The sequence below is a fragment of the Podarcis gaigeae genome, assembly GCF_964106915.1.
Source record: "Podarcis gaigeae genome assembly, chromosome: 1".
Taxonomy (NCBI): domain Eukaryota; kingdom Metazoa; phylum Chordata; class Lepidosauria; order Squamata; family Lacertidae; genus Podarcis; species Podarcis gaigeae.
Genome location: NC_139678.1, coordinates 39,726,690 through 39,747,947, shown reverse-complemented (window position 1 = coordinate 39,747,947; position 21,258 = coordinate 39,726,690). Strand labels below are relative to the sequence as shown.

At 42.4% G+C, this 21,258-nt stretch overlaps 1 long non-coding RNA gene across 2 annotated transcripts; it reads right to left on the bottom strand.

Annotated features, from left to right (window-relative positions):
* Positions 1-593: 593 nt before the first annotated feature.
* On the bottom strand, positions 594-20,904 carry LOC310847756. 2 transcript variants are annotated; one of them, XR_014565994.1, is made up of 4 exons: positions 20,346-20,904; positions 13,801-14,002; positions 12,563-13,472; positions 594-789 (listed from the first exon to the last, which is right to left on the bottom strand). It is a non-coding gene; the product is annotated as an uncharacterized lncRNA (long non-coding RNA). The 2 variants fall into 2 exon arrangements; XR_014565995.1 differs by lacking the exon at positions 594-789 and having other exon boundaries at positions 12,622-12,754.
* Between the last annotated feature and the right edge of the window lie 354 nt (positions 20,905-21,258).

Sequence of the window (21,258 nt, the reverse complement as noted above, 5' to 3'; positions counted from 1 at the left end):
AGATCAATGAAAAGTGTACTGCATTTTTAAAGGGTGCAATGATACATAACGTCTTAAGGAGGTTCGTTGTGTCACACAGCACAATTGCCTCCATTCCTAAACAAGACAGATGCCATTTTCGATGCCTGTGAATATACTTTATTGCACAGAGGCTAATAACTCCTCCCCACTTTCTCAGCAAAATGTTGATCATAAATCCCCTCACCCCCCGCCCCAACCTACAACCTGTGTACCAACTATCATGTCTTTCTCTTTCTTTCCCTGCCCCATAATAACACCCCCTAACAAGCAAACGTCACAGAAACCCCACCAGCACCACCAGGCCTTTATATACAAGCGAGGCAATTACCTGCAACAGAAGCACCCCTAGAAGAGACGATGGAGCAAAACTACAGATGACGGCAAAACCAAGCCCATCTAACCTATTAACTCATTATTAGTTGTGACAGACTTGAACTTATACCGCTGTTCTTTGTTATATGTTATATTTATTCCACATGTTTTTTCTCTTTCATAATTGTTGTGAAACACAGCCATTTCACATACTGTATCATATCCCACTGGGATAAACATTGTGAACATGGTACCAGAGGAATTTCCCTTTGATTTAAACTTTTCTCCAACTGCTCCCTTTTGCACAGAAGTGGGGTGGGGAGATGATTTTCCACTCAGTCGATGGAGCCAACCGGCTCTTTCCTTAAATGAGCATGCAGCCCTGTTGAAGAGCACTGCGCACGGTCACAGAGAAAGGATGATTTTGTTTCCACTGCGAGGTCCGGTTGTACAAGCCTGCAAAATGAGGAACAGCTTAACAGTTAAGTCATCACTCCAGACACTGTCCCGCTGTCTTAGAAGGCCAAGCATTGGCACCCGCATTTGAAAGACATGAGAGGAAGGTCCCCTCTCTGCTGTATACTTTGAACTGTGTTTTTGAAAATAGAACTTGAAATAAAGAAAGGCTACACTTAGCTAAGATAGCATGGGACCTTAACAGAAACATTCAGTTAGATGCAGTCTGCTTCAGGTGATCCCAGTCTTACTGTGTAAGAACTGGACGTTGATGTCTTCAAACAATTTAGTCTCTGTCCTCCCAGTTGTATTTTGTTTGTCGACCCTGATGCAAGGGAGGTCTGCAAACATGACTCGGTTCTTTTCAACATGTGGCTGTGTACCTGGGCACTTTCTTCTGTAGTTCTGCTGGCAAGGTGGGGACAAGATGGCTTTAGGGAAAGTCTTGCGTGGAATGCATGAGGCAGGGTGAGTCCATTTTTTTTGCATATACTCAAAGGCCTTTACAATGGACGACACAGAATAAAAGGAAAACTTTCACCTAAAATCATACAACGTAACCTGTAGCAGTTTACAACATAAAAGAAATTTACAACATTAAAATTTAAGGTTGTAGTGTATTCACATAGCTGGAACTGCTTGGCTGCCAGAGCAAATTTGGCTACCTGGTGGGTGATGTATAGATGTTTATCTGCTAGGAGTTCAACTGTCACTTCCTGTGCAAATTGACCCGGAAGCCAATTAAGAATTGGTGATATAAATTTCCCTCTGGGTATTGTATACAGGGGGCAAATCAGTAGATAGTGTGTAATGTCCTCTACCTGATTGCACCCATATATATATTTGTGATACATATGGGGAATTCCCCGATATCTCCCCTCTAAATATGCTGAGGGCATCTGTTTGAATCTTAGTTCTACAAAGTTGTGGGAAGGTCAGAGTCTCGAGGTAACTGGGCCTTGAGTGATTGGTCTTAATTTGGGAGTACCAAGTAGAGTAATGGGCGGAAATGATGGATGCTCTGTCTTGGTTGACATCCTGATCAAAAATCCAATTTCTAAAGTCATTTGGTCTAAGGGCTAAGTAGTTCTCCATTTGAAAATTATAAGCCCTAAACTTACCTTGGCACTTTTGTGCCCAGCCCCCTCTCCTTAGTTGCTCTAACCAGCAGAGCTTAGTAAGAGTATGATCCTGGAAGGCATTTAGCTTGCATCAGTATCCCAGATAGGCTTGATCAATTCTGGCTGCTAGCAAGGGGAGGCCCAACTCAGTTCTGTGGTGGGCTGCCAGTGTCCTGCAGGGAAGCCCCCAAATCTGCTTCATAAATTTATTTTGTAGGACCTCTATTTCAGATTTAATACCAGTTCCCCCTATGTTAGCCCCATAGAGCAGGGGTGTCCAACTGGTCTACCACGATCGACAGGTCGATCCCCATATGATTGTGGTCGATCGCGGGATCATTATCACTCACATTGTTTAGAATCGTGTCTCCACCCCTCCTTGGTCTTTCCCTGCGTTGCATTTAGTATGCGTTCTTCTGTTGTCTGCTGTAGTGCTGCGTTCATGTGTTAGTGTCTGCGTTGTTAGTGAGCGATTTATTTTAATTCTGCATACTTACTCTTTAATAAAAGGTGAACAACTTTGGTCTGCCCCCCCCTAAAAAAAGCTCAACCACTCTGAACTCCCCCCCCATGGGTAGATCACTCCCCCCCCCCGGGAGTAGATTGCAGTCCCTTGGGAGTTGGACGTCCCTGCCATAGAGCATTTGGAACATTAGAGACAACAATCTTAATAGCTGGGTTGAATATGGCTTAATATGGCTGAGTATGGTGCATGCACGCCCTTTGAATGGAAGAACCATTGAGGCAGGGACTGTCCTAAAGTTTTGTAATAACTGGTATTTAGGGCAAGGTATTGAGAGATTTCGGGTGAGAGGTGGGAAACACAGACCTTGATACGAGCTCTTTCAGCTTTTCTACAGAGTTATTGGAGGAGGCAGGCAGCACCCCATCTTCTGGACCTTTGTTTGTGGGGGGGAAAGATTATTTATTTGCAGCTGAGAAGGATTTTTTAAAAATAATATTTATTACTTTTAAACACTACAAAAAAGGAAAGAAAAAGAAGAGAAAAAGAAAAAAAATACAATACAATATATAAACATTACACAACACAACATTAACAATAAACTAAACCAAACCAAACAAAAACAATTTAAAACTCACATCATATCATTTCAATATCTTAACTTTCATTCACTTGTTTCAAGGACCTCCTCACACCTCCCTTTTTGTCTTCCACTTCTATTAATTGTTTCAGCAATTCCTTTCCATCTTCCTCTATTTTCTGTCATATAATTTAGCATATTTTAACCTTATTTTCCCTTTAATACTCTAATAATCTATTTGTACTTAATTCCTTATAACATTTCTACTAAAGCCATATAACTTCATTCCAACATTTTTCTAACACTCATTCATTTTACAATATTTCTATAAATAGTCTTTAAACTTTTTCCAATCTTCTTCCACCGTCTCTTCTCCCTGGTCTCGGATTCTGCCAGTCATTTCCGCCAATTCCATATAGTCCATCAACCTGGTAATCTTCTGTCCGAGGCTCTTAACTCTTTTCCAAGTCCCTTCTGCAAGTCTTCTTTGTAATTATACATGCACTTTACTTTGTCTTCTACTGATCTTATTTTTATTTTCCTTCCTTTGAGGCTGAAGAGTAGATCTCGGGGAAACTCCCACCTAGAGATGATTTTATTCCTTCTCGACAGGGTGACCAAATCTCCGTAGTTAAACCTAAGATCTAAAAGATATTTCGGGACGTCTTTCACATTTTTTTCTCTTGACTGTTGTTCTTCTAGGTTCTTCTGGTAGTTCTAACAGTCTCTTATTTTGTTCTTCTCTTTTTTCCCTCCTCTTCCAAGTCTGAAGGCCCTCACAATTTTGATCTCTTCTTGACCCAAGTCCCAATAACCAGCAAATTCCTGTGTGAGGAAATCTATCAAACTTTCCTTCTCCAGTTCAGGTAGGACTCTGATCCTCAAAATCTGATTTTCTTTAAATTCAATCATAGAGGGCAGCTGAGAAGGATTTTTATGTGTTTCATGTTTAGGGCTTATGCTTTTGCCTCCCTGGGGATGTCTCTGTTTCTCTGGTGGACTTATTGAAAGTTAGCCATGATGCCTATGCTCCAATGCCATGGTCAGAGGCAAGCAATGCTTCTGTGTACCAGTTTCTGGTAACCACTGGTGGGGTGGAAAGAGAGCAGTGTTGCACTCAGATCCTGCCTGAGAGTTTCTCAAGGGCATTTGGGTGGCCACTGTGAGAACAGGATGCTGGAGTAGATGGCGCACTGGTCTGATCTAGCATTCTTATCTTCTTACATTCTTATCTAGAGGTGTGTGGGCAGAGATTCACAGCATGATGGCAGTGGTCCATGTAGGACAGTAATGTCCAAACTTTTTTCAAAGATGGCCAGATTTGATGAAGTAAAGGGCCGTGAGGGCTGACAGTTGTTGACCTTTTTTTAGGATTGAAGTTGCCACAGGGGCCAGATTAAACTGATCGGTGGGCAGGATTAGGCCACTGAAACGGATTTTGCACATGCCTGATGTAGGATGTAATCCCACATTGCAATGCCAGGGAAACGTTGATGATCCACAGACACCCACACCCACCCGTCTTGAGTCAGCTCATTCAGTAGAGCACAGGACCCTTAATCTCAAGACTGTGTTTGAGCCCCACGTTGGACAAAAGAGTCCTGCATTGCAGGGGGTTCGACTAGCGCTCCTTTCCAACTCTACAAGTCTATGATTAACTGTTGGTCCCTGTAACCTATGTAACATGTCTGCCTTCTTTCTGGATCTTATGATCACATGGAGCCCCTCCAGTCATGCAGAGAGTTCCTACCATGGAATCTCTCTGTGCATCTGTTAAGGCCGCGGTGATGGTGGCTTCTGAAATTATGGCTGCATGAAAGATAGACATCCGTGTGAAGGCTGTTCCCAACATCATCCACATGTGGAGTGTACTTGCATGGACAAGTCACTTCTGAGCTGAGATTCATTGCAGCCTTCACTGGAATGAAGAACACTTTAAGGGCAGGGCATTAGGGATGGTTGCTCTTAATGACTGCATTAGAGATTAAAGGGCAAATAATGGGTGGGAATAATTAGAGGAAAGTATGAGCAGCTACACAAAATGTGGTTCTGAACATTTTCTGTAGTCTGTTGCAACAATCTTCAGCCCTGGAAGATGTTTAAATAAGAGGATGGGGCCCAGCTGTAAAATCTGGATCCAGATCTGAACTTTCTCAAAGTTCAAGGTTGTTGTGATCAGGGTTTCTCCCTCCTCCCTTTTCTTTTCTTTATTATTTGTTCTCATCTCTAATATAAACTCCAAACTTTTAAGGTAACTCTAATCAGATGTTCGCAGGATCCAATGGAAGACTAATGCAGTAAAAGATGAAATAAAATATGTCTGGCATTGGGAACAGATTTTAATGGGAATTCTCAGAGAGATGTGGCCACAATTCACCAGGCATTGCTGCTCCTCTGTCTCCATTTCCGCTGGGCTTGTGCAGAAACAGCAATCAAGTCCCTCTGAAAGGAATGACCCTGAAGGAGCAGCGATAGATGGATTGGATCCGATTCCACAATACATGAAAATTGCAATCAACAATCAGACGTCTTTCCCCATTTCCTAACATAGGCACCCTTTTTGTTGTTAATTGTTAGGCTATTCTTAGAGACTTCTAGTTTACAAAAGTGGTTTTCAAGCTTTTGCCCATTGGTGGGGCATGCGACTCTTAATCTCAGGATTGTGGGTTCAAGCCCCATGCTGAGTGAAATATTCATGCATTGCAGAGGGTTGGACTAGATGACCCCCATGGCCCCTTCCGGCTCTACAATTCTATGGCTCTATGGTTCTTTCTATATCAACTCATTTGCCAAGGCATTTGGGGGCATGTTCTATGGAGGCTTTCCCCAAACTGGTGCCCTTGAGATGCTTTGGACAACAATTTGCATAATCTCTGGCCATTGACCCTGCTGCCTGAGACAGATGGGAGTTGTTGTCCCAAATCTCTGTAGGGCACCATTTGGGGAAGTTGTTGTGAGGGAAGGCACATAGTCAGTCAAGGCAGGGCACTGACCAGGTTTGTTGGGCCTCACTATACATTACAGAGGAAACTCAGAAGTGACTAGCAAGCAATTTTCACTTGTGTAGAACCACAAATGTTAATTTAGTTCATACCTTCTAAATGGTAGGGAGAGCATAATCAATCTAGCTGAAATTCACCCACATGGATTTTCAATGGGCTAATTGGCTTCTTAAAACTTCTCAAATTTATTTATTCTTAGCTTGATTCATGTGAAATCTTTCAGATTAAAATTTGAAAATCTATGTTTTCTTCCACAAGATCACATATAATTATCTCATTTGTGGAGTGATCGTCTCTCTAGTGATCAAGTCCCTTCACTGCGACAAATTTTATTGAAAAGCTTCAACTTGCAGTTCCACAGATTAAAACTTTAATAGAGAAGCAAAAGTCATATTGATGGATGAGACAGAAAACACACACACAGAGTCAATTGGTATAATGAGTGATACTCCTATTTTCATTTCACATGCAGCCGCTGATATATTATGCTGTGTCATACTTTGCAAAAGGAGATGTTGTTCTGCATCTGCATAGATGATCAGAAATGTAATGTGTGGAATGGGAACCCATGCATCTTGCTGGGCTTGGTTTCTGCTTCACATCTTGTAGCCATAAATGATTCTACACAGCATTGGCAGCTTATGCAATGGGCTCAGTGACCATCAGCATCTACCAGCAGGTTCTCCTGGCAGAGGCAAAGCTGGCTAGGCAGGCAGGTATCCTGCTACATGGATAGCAGAATCCAGTGTTGGCCAGTAACAGCAGTGGACTAGAGCCAATGCTGGGTGCTGCTGGCCATTTAGTAGTGAGATTGATACATGCATTGCGCTCCCTCCAGTCGGCCATGCCTACAAGGCCACCAAGTGATACCTCCCAATAAGGGCTTACTGCAGTTGCTGTTTTAGTTGTGGCAACTGGAACACCAGAAGCTGCCTTATACGGAGTCAGGCCATTGGCTCATCCAACCCAGCATTGTTTACAGTGACTGGCAGTGGTTCCCCGGGGCTTCAGAAGGGAGACCTTCCAAGCCCTGCCTGGAGATGCTGAGTATTGAAACAGGGACTTTCCGCTTGCAAAGCAGAAGCTCAACCATTGAGCTATGGCCCTCCCTCTGCTTACTAACTTGCATGAACGTTCACTGCCATGCAGACATGGACAGACAGGAGACAAGAGACTGCGTGAACTGACTCACTGCCACCACCACGTTCTTCAGAGATGGTTCCACCACCAGTCAAAACGCTGAAACCTCATCACATACCCGTGTTCAGATGACATTTTAGTTCTGTTCTAATTTAACAGCCTATGATGAACTGAGGAGGTGGGTGGATAGACTTTGGCTTCCCACCCAAGCAAATCCGGAAATGCATATTATATTGGGAGAGCAGTTCATTTAGCCCTAATTTTAGCATGGACACGTAAGTGACATTTCCTTACATGGCATCTTTCGCTGATGTGCTCCTCCTAGCTTGAAGTCAGGGCCCTCAAGGTTTCCGAAGTGAAAAGCGTGCATGGCAGCATCTTGAGGATCTGACAGATTTCAAATGCCTTGCCTGATTTTACATTGGAGATGAGCTTCAAGTAAAGAATGCTAAAAAGATGTTTAAGCTAAGAGGTTAGCCTCATACCATCTGGAGAAGCGCCGTCGCTGACGGAAGAAGCTCTGAGGTTTCCAAAGGACCACTAAAGCTCGCAGGCTGAATGCTTTCCGTGCAAAATGTTAGGCGACTTGCAGCAACAATTTCAATGCCTATCCACTCACGGATGGCCCTTTAAATGCAGCCAAGGAAGCAGAGCCCTGTACACAACAGCGAGTCTTCTTTACACTATCTCGTTGCTTGCCGAGATTTATTGCATTTTGATAAACGATCGTTTATGTTGTTTTGACAATTGGAGAATTTATGAATCAGAGCTATTTGCCTAAAGTGATGAACTGAATTGTAAAAGAACCATTAGCAATGATGACACCATTTGAAATTTGTTTAAGAATCAAGTTACAGTTTTGCTTTCTTTTCAATAAGGAGCAAAAAGACAGCCAAGGAGCATTCATTTCAGTGTAACAAGCTTCTGACAGGCCTCATCAAGAGAGCTTGCACAGCCAAAGTTATAGGCTGGGTTTCCTACCCCCTGTTTCAGACGTACATAACTTTCCCAACTGAGACCAAGCAACCCCTAACTCATGTTTTCCAGTTTCATGTGCCGTTTCCTGCTGGACACTGAAATGAGACGGGATAGAATCTTTATCTGGATATAATGCTTTTCTGACACCTTACTAGGACTGCTTAGAAAATGTCTACATATTATTCACATGATCCCAGTGGATACACTTGGGATCAGTAAGTTTACTGTTTCCCAAATTTTACCCAAGCCAATGGTGTTTAGCTTCATTATTTGTCTCCATTTGTCCATTGTGTATATCACTGTCCCACATGCTATAATAGTGAAATGCAGGCTAAAAGCACAAAGCCAACCAGAATGGTCAACCACTTCTGACTCTCCTTCTGGGCATGACTTACTAACCAATTTAAAAGTTGCAAAGAGACAATGGATTGTGTCCAATGTTGCAGTTTTGCTTGCACAACAGACTTCCGGTACAAAAATTGTAAATAGTTTCAAAACACAACCACAAAGCAAGCCAAATGCAAAATCCATAAACACCTCCACAAGAATCCACAGTAACGGTATTCAAGTCAAAATGGAGTTTAAATGAAAAGACCCAGAAAGGCCCCAGTATAATGCGGAGCAATAGTCAGAATGCCAATTTTTGTTTTCTACCCTTTTGAACTACGCTCTGCATGCTTCTTGTACCTTGCCAGACTGAATGAATAAAAAAACCCCACACTATCTGATAGGTTTCAAAATCAAAAAGTACAAACAGGATGCACCTTGGGATTCTGAGTGCTCAAACTGGTGGGGGCTTTGACCCACAGGCTGAATGTGGACTTCCAGGCTTCTTTGTCCTGCCCTCAGGATTCTTCCCAGGTGACACTCTTCACTGGCCTCCATCTAAATGCCTCTCAGATGCTTTTGCCCAGCTGGATTGATGGAGGAAGCATTATGTTCATTGGGTCCCAACAGAGGTTCTACTGGTAAAAAAGAATAATCTGTGTTGTTTATCTCTCTATGGGGAGTAGAGTTAAGAGAGGGAAACTGAAAGAAAGTGAGAACAAGCAAGATGTGACTAATTAGGAATAAAAGCTAGTCTGGTCTGGAAAATGAGAATGTAGTCATCTGCTAAAGAGGTGGCCTTCACTTTGGCCAGCCCCATGAATCTCCAGGAGCTTTCACCCCTTGAAGACTATCCTTTTAGCACTGAACTAAGAATGAATTGTGTTATGAATTTGGACAGGGCAACATAGACTGTATGCCTGAGTCCCTTCTAATTCCTGGATCCAGCAAGGGTTAAAATCAATGAAGGAGCCCCTTGTTTAATATGGCCAGGCAAGGGCCATAATGGTCCCCTGAGTACGGGTCGTTAGGGGAACAAAGGAAGTGACTCTGCGCCAGAAAACAAATAGTTAGATTGAAGGACAATAGAGTTGTGTGTGAGAGATGAAAGTTAGAAGCAGGCAGAAGCCAAAGAGGGAGAGCCATGCTTGAATCTAAGGCTATGATGATGGAAGAAGCAGAATCTGTGAGTTAATGCTGTGAGTGAGCCCCTCCATCCTAGGCTCAGGTTGTAAAGGTAAAAGTAAAGACCATTAGGTCCAGTCGTGGCCGACTCTGGGGTTGTGGCACTCATCTCGCTTTACTGACCGAGGGAGCCGGCGTACAGCTTCCAGGTCATGTGGCCAGCATCACTAAGCCACTTCTGGCGAACCAGAGTAGCACACGGAAATGCAGTTTACCTTCCCACCGGAGCAGTACCTATTTATCTACTTGCACTTTGGCGTGCTTTCGAACTGCTAGGTTGACAGGAGCAGGGACCAAGCAATGGGAGCTCACCCCGTTGCTGGGATTTGAACTGCCGACCTTCTGATCAGCAAGTCCTAGGCTCTGTGGTTTAACCCACAGCGCCACCAGTGTCCCACAGGCTCAGGTTGTATATATGTGCAAATAAATCCTATATCATAAAGACACCACAGTCTCTGCTGTCCCTCATTCCCAGGAAACAGAGGCCTGAGTTAGCACCTTGAACCCCTGGAATCTTGCACGGCTTGGAGACTGGGATGGTGTGCAACAATATTATTACGAGACAATTCATTTTTCTGCTTCCCCTCCACCATTCTTTATTTGCCCCTCAGGTCAGCGGAATATTGGTTAGAAAGACAGAACCTCTAGTATTGTTTCAAAAAGTTTATAAAAGTGGTGATGGCACAAGGAGTGAGAATCTGGTTGTTTACTGTTGGTTAACTTGGCATCAGTTGTTTGGGAATCACTCGGCACTTTTCATGATGTGATATTTACGTTTTGGGTTTCTCTCTCACCCCCCACCCTGCCCCCATCAAGACATCTTTGAAAACATGAACCAAATAATGTCACAATATGCTGTAGATCATCCATTTGAACAAATCAGCTCTGGAACAAATCAGTTATACTCCTGAATGCGCGCTCTCTCTCTCTCTCTCTCTCTCTCTCTCTCTCACACACACACACACACACACACACTGGCACAGAGACATAATTTAATCAGCTCCAAGATTCCTTATATATTATGACAAACCTGTGCACCTCCAGGGTGCTCATCTGCCACAGAGCAAATTTTATATGTCACTCAGATGTGTTCCAACTTGCCATTATTTTTGTGGTGTCTGTAGCATGGTATTTATGGCAATTCGAGAACAATCTAAAGAAACATATTAAGAGCTTTGTGCAGGGGGGTGGGCAGGGAAAATAAAGCTACATATGTAGAGCTGATCTGCAGTTCATATGAATCAGTGTTAGTCACCACAGTAAATCAAACCATTTTGATTTACGCTAGTGGAGAGGACCTTGCTCCATATCCATGTTGGGAATGAATTTAACCCTGGGGTTGTTTGCGGAGAGCATTGCTTGCATTTTCTAATTGTTTTGTCTGCAGTGCACAGATTTTGAATAAAAAAACACAACAAAGTATTAAAAAGTCCAAACAATGAAAACATTCATTTTTATTTTATTCTTTTTTTCTTAAAAAACAAACAAACTTCATAATGCCCTGGCAAGTTGGCTGTGGTTAGCTACTGTGAAAGCTTCACAAGCTGCCCCTCAATCTGGACCCCTGGAGAGGATTCCAAGTGAGGGGGAAGAGGAAACAGGAGAACAATGGAGAGACAATGAAAATTTGGTGGTGGTGGGGTGGTAGTGGTGGGGAGAGAAATCATGGCAGGCTTCCAGCAGGCTTTCACACAGAAAGTATTTTTGGCCCACTACGAACGGATCAAGATCACGTCTTAAACTGAGGTATTGAAATTAAGTTAACAGTTTGGGTACAGATGTAACATATTTAGGGAATTAGCTGAGCTGCGTAGATACATCTGACGTCCAGACATACGTGAACAGACATCACACCAGATTCTCAATGTTAGGGCTGCCAAAATTTAATAGCAGCTTGATATGCTGGAATTAGCAGGTGAAGGTATCTATGACATGGCCATAGCTACAGTGAACAGCTGGCAACCTTGTTCAGGGTTGCTGCTTCATGGGCTATGAAGGGCTATGAATGTGGTTAACTTCTCCATTTTCAGCATAGGCCTTAAGCAGTATGACTTTTCCAGAGACATTTTTGGGTTCTTGAGCAAGTGCTCCAGTGCCCATGCAACCAATTCAGATGTCATGGTTCCATTTTGATTGAGAGGCTTGGAAACGTGCCCAGTGCTTATTCGCTCTCTCCTCTCCCTTTCCTAAGCATAGTTTGCTGTGAGTGGGAATACTATACTGGGTGCTAACCAGGAATTATGTCCAAACCATTATTTGAAACTGCAGCTTGAAGAGAATTGCAAACCATAGTCCTGCCCTAAGCATCGTTTGCTTGATAATGGTTAGAAGCAGAACCATAAAAAAGAAAATGAGGAACAATAGCAAAAGAGGAGGAGAAGGAAGAACACGACCCACAACATATTGCCAACCCCTCAAACCATGGTTTAGAAGACTGGAGCATTGTGTTTATACTGGCTAGTCACTTACACATCAGGAAAGAAGAATGGAGAGAGAGAGAGAGAGAGATGGCAAAGGGGGTGGGGCACAGATTTGCATATGCTAAAATATATATGCATATGTACATTAAGAAAATACTATAATTTAAATCAGCAAAGGCAAACCCTGGCCCTTCAGATTTTGCTGAACTACAATTCCCAACATCCCTAATGTTTATGCCTGCTGGGGTTTGCTGTATAAATAGACAATCCCTGGAGATCAATAAAAGTGAGTCTGGGGACAGATTATAGTCACCCATTCCCAGCCACTCAAGGGAGATGAAAGTGGTAACTGGGGTTTGCAGGGCTTTAAAAATGTTTTAAAACCTTCTAAATAGTGTTTGGCCAGGAGTGGCAGTAGGGCAAAAGAAATAATGTCTGTTGTGGGAAAGTTTCTTGTCTGTTTCTGAGCTAATTCATCTCCATAACACCCATTCAAAAATGAAAAATCAGGTATTAATATTAGATTAGTTTTCAACCACCAATGAAGAAAGATTCACCTTGGTTTATCAACTTGAGTTCTCAGAAGGTGATTGTTTAGGCGTAAATTCTAGAAGTTGTTCCAAAAGTCTCAGATTTGCTGGCTCAAAACAGTGGGAAGATCCAGAGCTATCCAGAGATAGCTCGAAAAGTAGATTTCAAGAAATGTCGCTTTTATACTCAGCAAGGCACTTTGCAGTCTTCTTTCTCTTCTTCACACAGGCACAGAAGGAGAGAAAGAAAGAAACCAAAGATGGCAGGGGAAGAGATAAGCCTTCTTGACATTGCATGGATTTCATCGCTGGATCATGTACTCATGCAGGCAGTGAATCATACTGATAATTACAATAAGATCATGTTGAAAATAAATTCCCTCCGTTTTTAAGGAAGTGCAGATTTTGGAATTAGCTTACTGACTTCTAATGTTGTGCTGCAAATAATTCCCCTAAATCAAATTTTAATTCCCTTTCTGCCATACCAGTTCTGTGTTGATTTAATTTTTTGCAGTCAGCTTAGCTATTTCCTTTGCTGTTTGTGCTAATAACTCTTTTTAATCATATTTGTTTGTGACTCCAGAGCCTAACGACACACGATATACACTGGGGAAGAGCAAAGATCTTCTCTTTCTCTCTGTGTCATTCTCCCACCCCCGATACTTCATGCCCCCTCCCTTCAACAACGAAGTCTTTCCACAATGAATCTTGCAATCGTGTCTATTTTTGAAAAGAGGTAGAGCTCCGCCAGTCAACATCACCATGGCTGGAGACAACCTGCGGGGTCCCCAAGGAGGACAGACGGAAAGGCCCACCATCACCAGAGACCTCAGTAGCAGCTGCCCTTTCCTCAATCAAGGGGAAAGCAGCAGGGGCGAGTCCTCCTCAATCAAGCAGGGTAAGACCTTCCCGGGTCATTACACAGGTGTCCTATTCCCTGCAGAGAAGAACAAGGCTTCTTTAAGCTATTGGATAGTCGATCGAGGTGTCACCTTTTAAAGAGAAAGTAACTTCGCTCTTTCTTCAGTGTCTGCCTGCCATGCTTGGTTGCCTGTCCTTCCTCCCCTGCCCCTTTGGCAAGCCTTACTTACATATGTTCCCTTGTAATGGATGCGCATGCATAATTTTCCCTATCCTTTCTCGGTATTTTGATAATTTCACGCATCCATTTCCATTCAGTTCCTTCCTCACCTGCCCAGCACGCCTGACCCAAAGGTGTGTGTGCTCTTCAAAAAGATCAAAACTTTTTTTAAAAAAAGGAGTACCTTAAAAGAAGCAAAAACAATATAGGTTAGGCAGGATGAATCTGGGACGGAAGAGGTCAAAAGGTGGGTCAAATAGATGATGGTGATGACGATGATGGTGGTGACGACTGGCATTTTTATGCTGCTTTTCTGCCAATAAAAGACTCTCAAAGCAGATTACTGATATCATTGGGAAGACAATCACTAGCCTCAGGTTTGCAATCTAAGAGACATGAAACAAAGGGGGGGGGGGAGAGAATATCAGGGAGAAAAACAAACTCAGACACTTAGTGAACAGAAGTAAAGGCATATTTTCCAGAGGATCAAAAAAAATTGTTGCTTTTTCAGCAGAGCTGCTGGAGAGGCCCTTCAGTCTCCTCTCTCCTCTCATAGGCTGCTGTAGATGACAACTTAGGAAGGAGCCTAATGCAGTTTGGCTCTTAAGCAGATCTGATGCAGTGCCATCATTGCCTGTCCTGATGTTTTCCCATGAGTGTTCCTTCTTCTCATCCCAACCAGTAAACTCCAGATCCCAAACCTGAAGAGACTCCAGCTATCTAAGCAGAAGGGGGGACAGGCTATGGGTCAGACTCTCCTAGAATTACCTAAGTTGATTTTATGTGGCTGCTGCTTTAGTGGGATCAGAGATGAGGACCTGAATGGACAGGGAGCAGACAGGGCTGTTTCCTGGGCGCTGAGATTCAACTCCTGTTCCCCTCCCCCAAAACTTTTGATGGTTGTAAAATCCTAGCCCTCAGAATCCCCAGTTCTGGGTAAGTTGCTAAGATACTATCTTGTGTTTAAGCCAAGCTAGTACTGTTTACAAGCTCATTCAGAATGTGATAGTTTGAATCACAGCAAGATATGCATTGTTCTCTCTCTCTCTTCAGCCTCCCATCTAAACTTTCCTTATTCTTCCTCCCACCTCTTCTGACCATAATGTCCACTGCCCTAGTTGATTTGTTCTGGAATTAAACCAACGAATACGAGATTCTAATATGGGATCACTAGAAAACCAAGCCAAATGTTGACATTAAAACACTTGTGATCTCTTGAAGCATGTCACGAGGTTCATTATTGCGGGTCTTTATAGCATTTAATAAATATTTATCTCTTCTGAAACTGTTACAGACACCTTTTAAATTTTTCATTTATGAAGATCTAATGAACACTTAATGTTTTTAATAAATGGCTAATCAATTGTTATATGATTAGAGAGTCCAAAAGATCAGGAGACTGCTTATAACCGTATTTTATAACCATATATTGATGAGCTTATAACCATAACACAGTTCTGTAACATGCCTATATGCACCTATTAATCACAAGGCCACAAGGGACCATCTTCCCTGCCCAGGCTGTATTGATATACAACACCACTCCACAGGTGTGAGTTGGCTAAGCGGGAGCAACAACATGGCTCTGAAGCTAAGTCAGCACCTTTCATCTCTTTCAGAAGTCTTCAAGACAAGCGACCCAATTATGTAAAGTAATAGAAAGACTAGACCCTAAGGGTGCAGTCCAGAGAAATTTAGGCCCACTCAAATCCCGCTAATTCCAACAGGATTTAAGTGTGCCTAATGTTCACTTGATTGTGCTGTAAGACTGCAATCTAAAACCGATTAAGACACAGTGCATGGACTCCAGCTCATTTAGCACCATTGATTCCATGTGACCATTGACTTCAGTGGGATTAAATTAGTCTAAATCCAAATGTTCCAGTTTTCCAGGTTTGCGGATAGAGTTGCCAAGCTGAAATTCTGCAGCCAATGATTCTAGGAGAGTCCCACAGCAGGGACAGCTTCAAAGTCACAGAATAAAGATTTAAGATACTAATGATAATTGAAATGTTATGCTCATCTGAATGGCTGCTTCTCAAGTTGTTCTTTCATTGCCTTGAGTCTAACAAAGCAACATGGGAAGTGTCCCAAAGGAAGCATTTTCATGGGATTCTACCCCAGAAGGCATTTTTGGGGATTCCACAATGAGAATTCCGCCATGATTTCTGCCTGCTGTATACATGGATGAGGAACCAGCAGAGGTCATTCCTATCTAGAAGAAACCTCTGGAGCATCTGATTGACAGCCCCAGTTCTTATTCCTAATTGTAGCTGGCCTTCCTCTGGCCAGCATAGCTCTTGTGATGTGCTCAGATACGTATCGTTGTGCACAAACCTTAGGGCAATCTGACTTGTAGGACACCATCGTATCAAAGTGATTTCCAGTGCTGTTTCTCTTCATTGATAACATCTGCTAAAATGTCACAAAGACCCTGTGAGGTAACCCTGTGAAGAGTTGACATTTAAAATTCCCTAAGATTGAATCATTTGTTTTCTAAAGCCACTAGAGGCAACTCCCAATTTAAGCAGGGGTTACATTGCAAGGTACCCCGCATTTAAGTGAAATTGCGTATATTTGAAACACCATTGAAAAAACCTGCAAACACCCCATTCTGCCCCCCACCCTGCCCCGTTCTGCCTCTTTTTGTGACTTTGGGGGTCACTTCCTGGTTCAATGTGATGCATGCATGGTCGAACACAAATTGGATATGCCTGAAACTGTACATTGTTTGTTCCAAGAGACATATAACTGTGTTCTGAAGTGTTTGGAAAAAACATTTACGTTGAGATATTGCACAGAGTTGGATGGGAGGCTAGCCTTGAATCCCCAAAGTGTCTTTTTTAAATAGCCCTACCGAAAACAATGGGGATAGTGCAGAATAAACAACTAAGGATCTTAACATCAATAGAATTAGTTTTAGAAGTCAAAGACCAGCTTGCTTGTAGAATTCTTGCCTCCTGCCCTCTGCTGGTGTTTTCAGACAATTCACACAAACAACTCCATGCTTACTCCTAAACAACTTCTTAGACACAGAACACCTGCTCTGTGTCTAATCCCCAGGCTGCTGCTCTTTTCTGCCTCTCTCTCTCTCTCTCTCTCTCTCTCTCTCTCTCTCTCTCTCTCTCTATATGCATAAACACAATTAACAAGGGCTGGAAAGGCAGATGGGAGATTGGCTTTGTTATAATGATCAGGGAGGGGTGCTTCCATTTTATTTCTTTGATCTTCCCCCACTCTTCAAGCGTCACTTCTCCACAGGCTAGGTATACAGCCTTGTCATATGTCTTTGCAGTGTCTCATAGGAATAGGGCTGTTATGATTTCTACCCTTAACACTATTAGTATGGAATATTAAATATTCCATACAATTGCAGTCTACAAGTCGGCAAGGAACGAAACATAAGAAACAAATCATGTGCCAGCCTTCTAGTAGAGAGAGGGTTACTAAATGATGCCACAAAAACCATCAGGTCATTAGAAACCATGCACAGTTTCCAATGTGAGCTTTAACAGACTTAAAATAGAACCAAGAAAGCATTTTCTTTGGTTGATTAGCCAAACTAATCACTCACAGTTCTAATCTTATTGAAGTTTGTGTGATTTGCATTTTTTGCTTAATGATTTTGGTATATAACCCAGGATTTATGTTAATGGCAGGGACCTGCACCACGCAAATCATTATCGCCATTAGAATTTATCTTATGGCATGAACTTGCAGTACTTATCCTGTCACACTTTCATTTTATTAGAAAAGTTTGCAGAGTTAGAAGTCATTTAAAGTCATTTAATTGTTAAATGTTAATTAAAAATGCAATGGGTAATAGATTTTGACTGAGCACAGACGCAGTTCTATTGCTGCCATCAAGCATGTGAACTAAAAATACGATATGATTGGCCAAAGTGTATTCATTTTCCGGGAGAGTAGTAACCAGGCCACAGGCCACTTTCCTCTCAACATTACTCCCTCCTCCCTCTCCATCAGCACAAGGGGCAAAAAGCAAAACTATTTTTCTAGAAGCGGAAGTGCTTAAGCTGCGTTATAATAGGAATAACCTCAGCCAAGGATATTTCTTTGTGAATTAATGACCGACTGGAGTTAATGGTCATTGGCTTCACCTTAGGCCCTCAATTAAACCCTGAACCTCGGTTGGTATCACTTAATTGACTTAGTTTCATTTCATTTCAGCATTTCTAAACAGCCTGCCTGGAATCACCCTGACAGAGTTGCGTGGCCTTTGTAGATGTGGTCTGACATACCCTCCGTCCTCCTGCCTGGACACTTCGTTTTGTTTTGACATGGTTGCACAATGCCCTGTCCATGCATCGGCGCAGATAACAGCAGATGACCGAGGCTAAATCTAGCCCAAGAGTGAATAGAAATGGGAGTGTAGCAAAGGATGCAATGTAGTCGAAATGAAAGACTTAAGCTCCATTGCTTTGAATGAGAAAAGAAGGCTTCAGTGCAATTACATGAGAGTAAGAGCCATTAAATCTCATGTGGCCTATTTCTGAGTAGACATGCATAAGATGCACATTTCTCTATAATGGAGACTTGTGGGTGAGTGGTTGCCAGATCCGAGAATCAAAATTTTTATCTGCTGTGGAGTTCAATATGGGTATGTCTTTGAGTTAACATCTTACTTCAAAAACCTGACAGTACCTAACTATCGAAGGCTTTTTACCAAGGCCAGACTGAATGTCTTCCCTTCTGCAGTGCTGGATGGTAGGTTGAGAGGAGTTCCCTACCAGGACAGACTTTGCTCGTGTGCTCAAGACATCGATTCCATAAATCATATTTTGTTACATTGTGCGAAGTATGAGCAGGCCAGGGCTGAATTGATACTACCCTTGCTGGTGCCTTTCCCGGGAAAGTCAGAGGCTCACTATGTCAGGTTCCTACTGGAAGACCGGACAAAAGTTAGAACTTTGGCAGTGGCAAAGTTTTTATCGGTGGTTGCAAGAACAAATGAGCCCTATATTCCAAACAAAGTGCTATTGAGCCCTATTTTGCAAAGTGCAAAAGTGCTGCTCCACTCACTTTTGCTTCTGGCTCCTCCTGCCACTTGCATGTGTTCCCAGAAAATTGTCCAGAAGAAAATGTGGCCGTTGGGCTGATAAAGGTTCCACACACTGGATATAAAATAGGTGTTACCATGGAGAAGGACCACTTCTGTGTTGCTGCTAGTTGGCAGACTGCAAGTTGAGGCCCAGTCAACCAAGTCTCATCCAACGATCCTGATGACTGTGTGGGTCAGTGTTGGGAAAGGTGTTCTCTGGAACCTTCTCCTTTTGCCATATGGGAAGCTCAAGCTCCCCATTTGTGGAATGCTCTCCCCAGGGAGGTTCAGCTGACACCTTCACCATTAGGGCCCAAGCAAAAACTTTCCATTTCAACCAGGCCTTTAGCTGACTGACATCCAATGCCCATTTAAATGTGTTGTGGGAGGGCGGGTTATTAGTTTGCTTCTGTTCTTATTTTTATTATGTATTTTGTGTTTTTCATATTGTAATTAGGTTGTGAACTGCCCTGAGATCTACAGATGAAGGGTATTTAATTAATTTAATTAATAAAGTTATTATTATTATTATTATTATTATTATTATCTGTAGCATGTTTCAGAGACTGAAAAACAGTATTCTTTGATGATTGATCTCTGGATAGAACTGCTTGTTATTTTTATAATTTTATAGCCTGCGTATATGTATATTTAAACTCCAGCTTTTACATTTGCAATTGTAAATACGAGTATTTATTAAATAATTATATTTGTTGACTGCTTATATAATTTGTATATATGCATTGAGCCTGTAGTATGTTCTAGAGTCCTTGTCTCCTTGCTAATTTAAAATCCTTGACCCCTAATTGCAAACCACTTTGAGATATTTCTTATATAGTAAGCTGCCCCTGAGTTGACTAAGTAAATAAAACACATTTATTTTCTGATACTGTTATCAAGAAGGTTAAGTACATGGTAACTCTCTCAAATGGCTATCAATGGTGTGTAACAAGTTTAACTTTGGCTCAGTTGCACCCGAAAGGGTGGCCTAAACATTAGAACTACCCTATCTCATGTTATAAAGCAGGATATGGGATTACAGTTTGTGATAAAACATGCAAAACTCAAACACTTCCAGGAAATGGATATTATTCCTTATTACAACAGCTCAAGGCTTCAGCCATCAGAGAAAGGAGCTAACTTTCCAAATATCTTTCAGGTCCAGTCTATAAATTTCCAGTTTTCAATAAAAGTGAATTGATTTCTAGCCCTTTTATTTAAGGTGGGTGCAGGAACATCCCCATCCCCGTGGGCCAGATCCTTATCTCCTCCCATTCTGCAGGCCAACTTTGACATGGGTGAGGCTATCCACCTGCCAATCATTGGATGCCATCAATGCCACCCAGTGATTGGTGGGTGGGTGGTCCCACCCACCTGTGAAAGTTGATCCATAGGGTGGGGAGAGACAACTGCTTTGCCTGCTGGGAAAGTGCTGGAGAAGCAGCACCATGTCCTTGCCTCTGCCCTGTTCCAGTTCAGTGAAGGGGCAGGGCTTGAAGCACCATAGACAGCTCTGAGTGAGCAACTTGCCCAAACAAAGGCTAAAGGTCAACGGCCTTTTCAACCTCTGCCTCCAGTCCACCTCTCCTAGCTTCCTCCACTCATTTGTGAGAACTGCAATCCTTAAAGGACCAAGCCTATGGTTGGGTTGATGGGCAGGTCTATGCTACCTGGGCTCTTGTCTTGTGTGCTCCTTGCACTGCTGGAATCACAATGTAGGCTGGGAGGCACACCTGAGGCTCAGAGGAAGGTGCTTGAGAGACCTGAGTGTGGTGGGATCTGGTCCAAGGTGCCTCTGATGTAGTGGCCCTCTGGTCACTAAGCTCAGAATATGGCTCCTTAGCTGGTGACTCCGCAGCTTCTGGAATCTTGATCACTGCTTGATTCAGGAGTCATGACAGCCTCTGCCAATTCCAGCCACTGAGAACTGAATGTGTGTGTATTTTTGTATAGTGTTGCCCCTGATCTGCATTGCTTTGCTATGATAGTGTGTTGATAGAAAAACGGTTGCTTACAGTTGTTTTATTAAATATCAAGCAGCTGCATTCGCTGTATTCTTTTCCGCAACTGCAGAAAAACATTCTCGTTTAAACAAGCCTATCCAGGTGCTTAGAAAGCTGATGTGACTTTCAACCCGATTTAATACTTTTAACTTTTTGGACGTTTTAAACAGTTGCAATTTCTTCTTGATAATTTTCTTGTTTTATCTTTTTGTAAACAGCTTTGAGTTTTTTTCTACAACCAAGCAGTGAATAATTTTAATGAAATAAATAAATTAAACACAATAAACTAATGCCTATTATATTTTTATTATGTTGCAATTAACATTATTTCCCCTCCCATTTTTCCATCAACTTAATAGCATCGTTTGAATGAATGTAAAGCCTGATTTAGCTTTGCAGAAATGCTTACACACTCCCCAGTCTCAATCTTTTCTCCTTCAGTACAGCCAAACTGGGAGAGGAGAGGGGAGATAGGAGCATGTGAGTCCAAGCTTCACACAATCTTGTTCCTGTAAGAGTAAACACGGTTCAGCACTTCCAGTGTGATGATTGCCTTAAGACAGGAGTCTTAAGGAGTCTC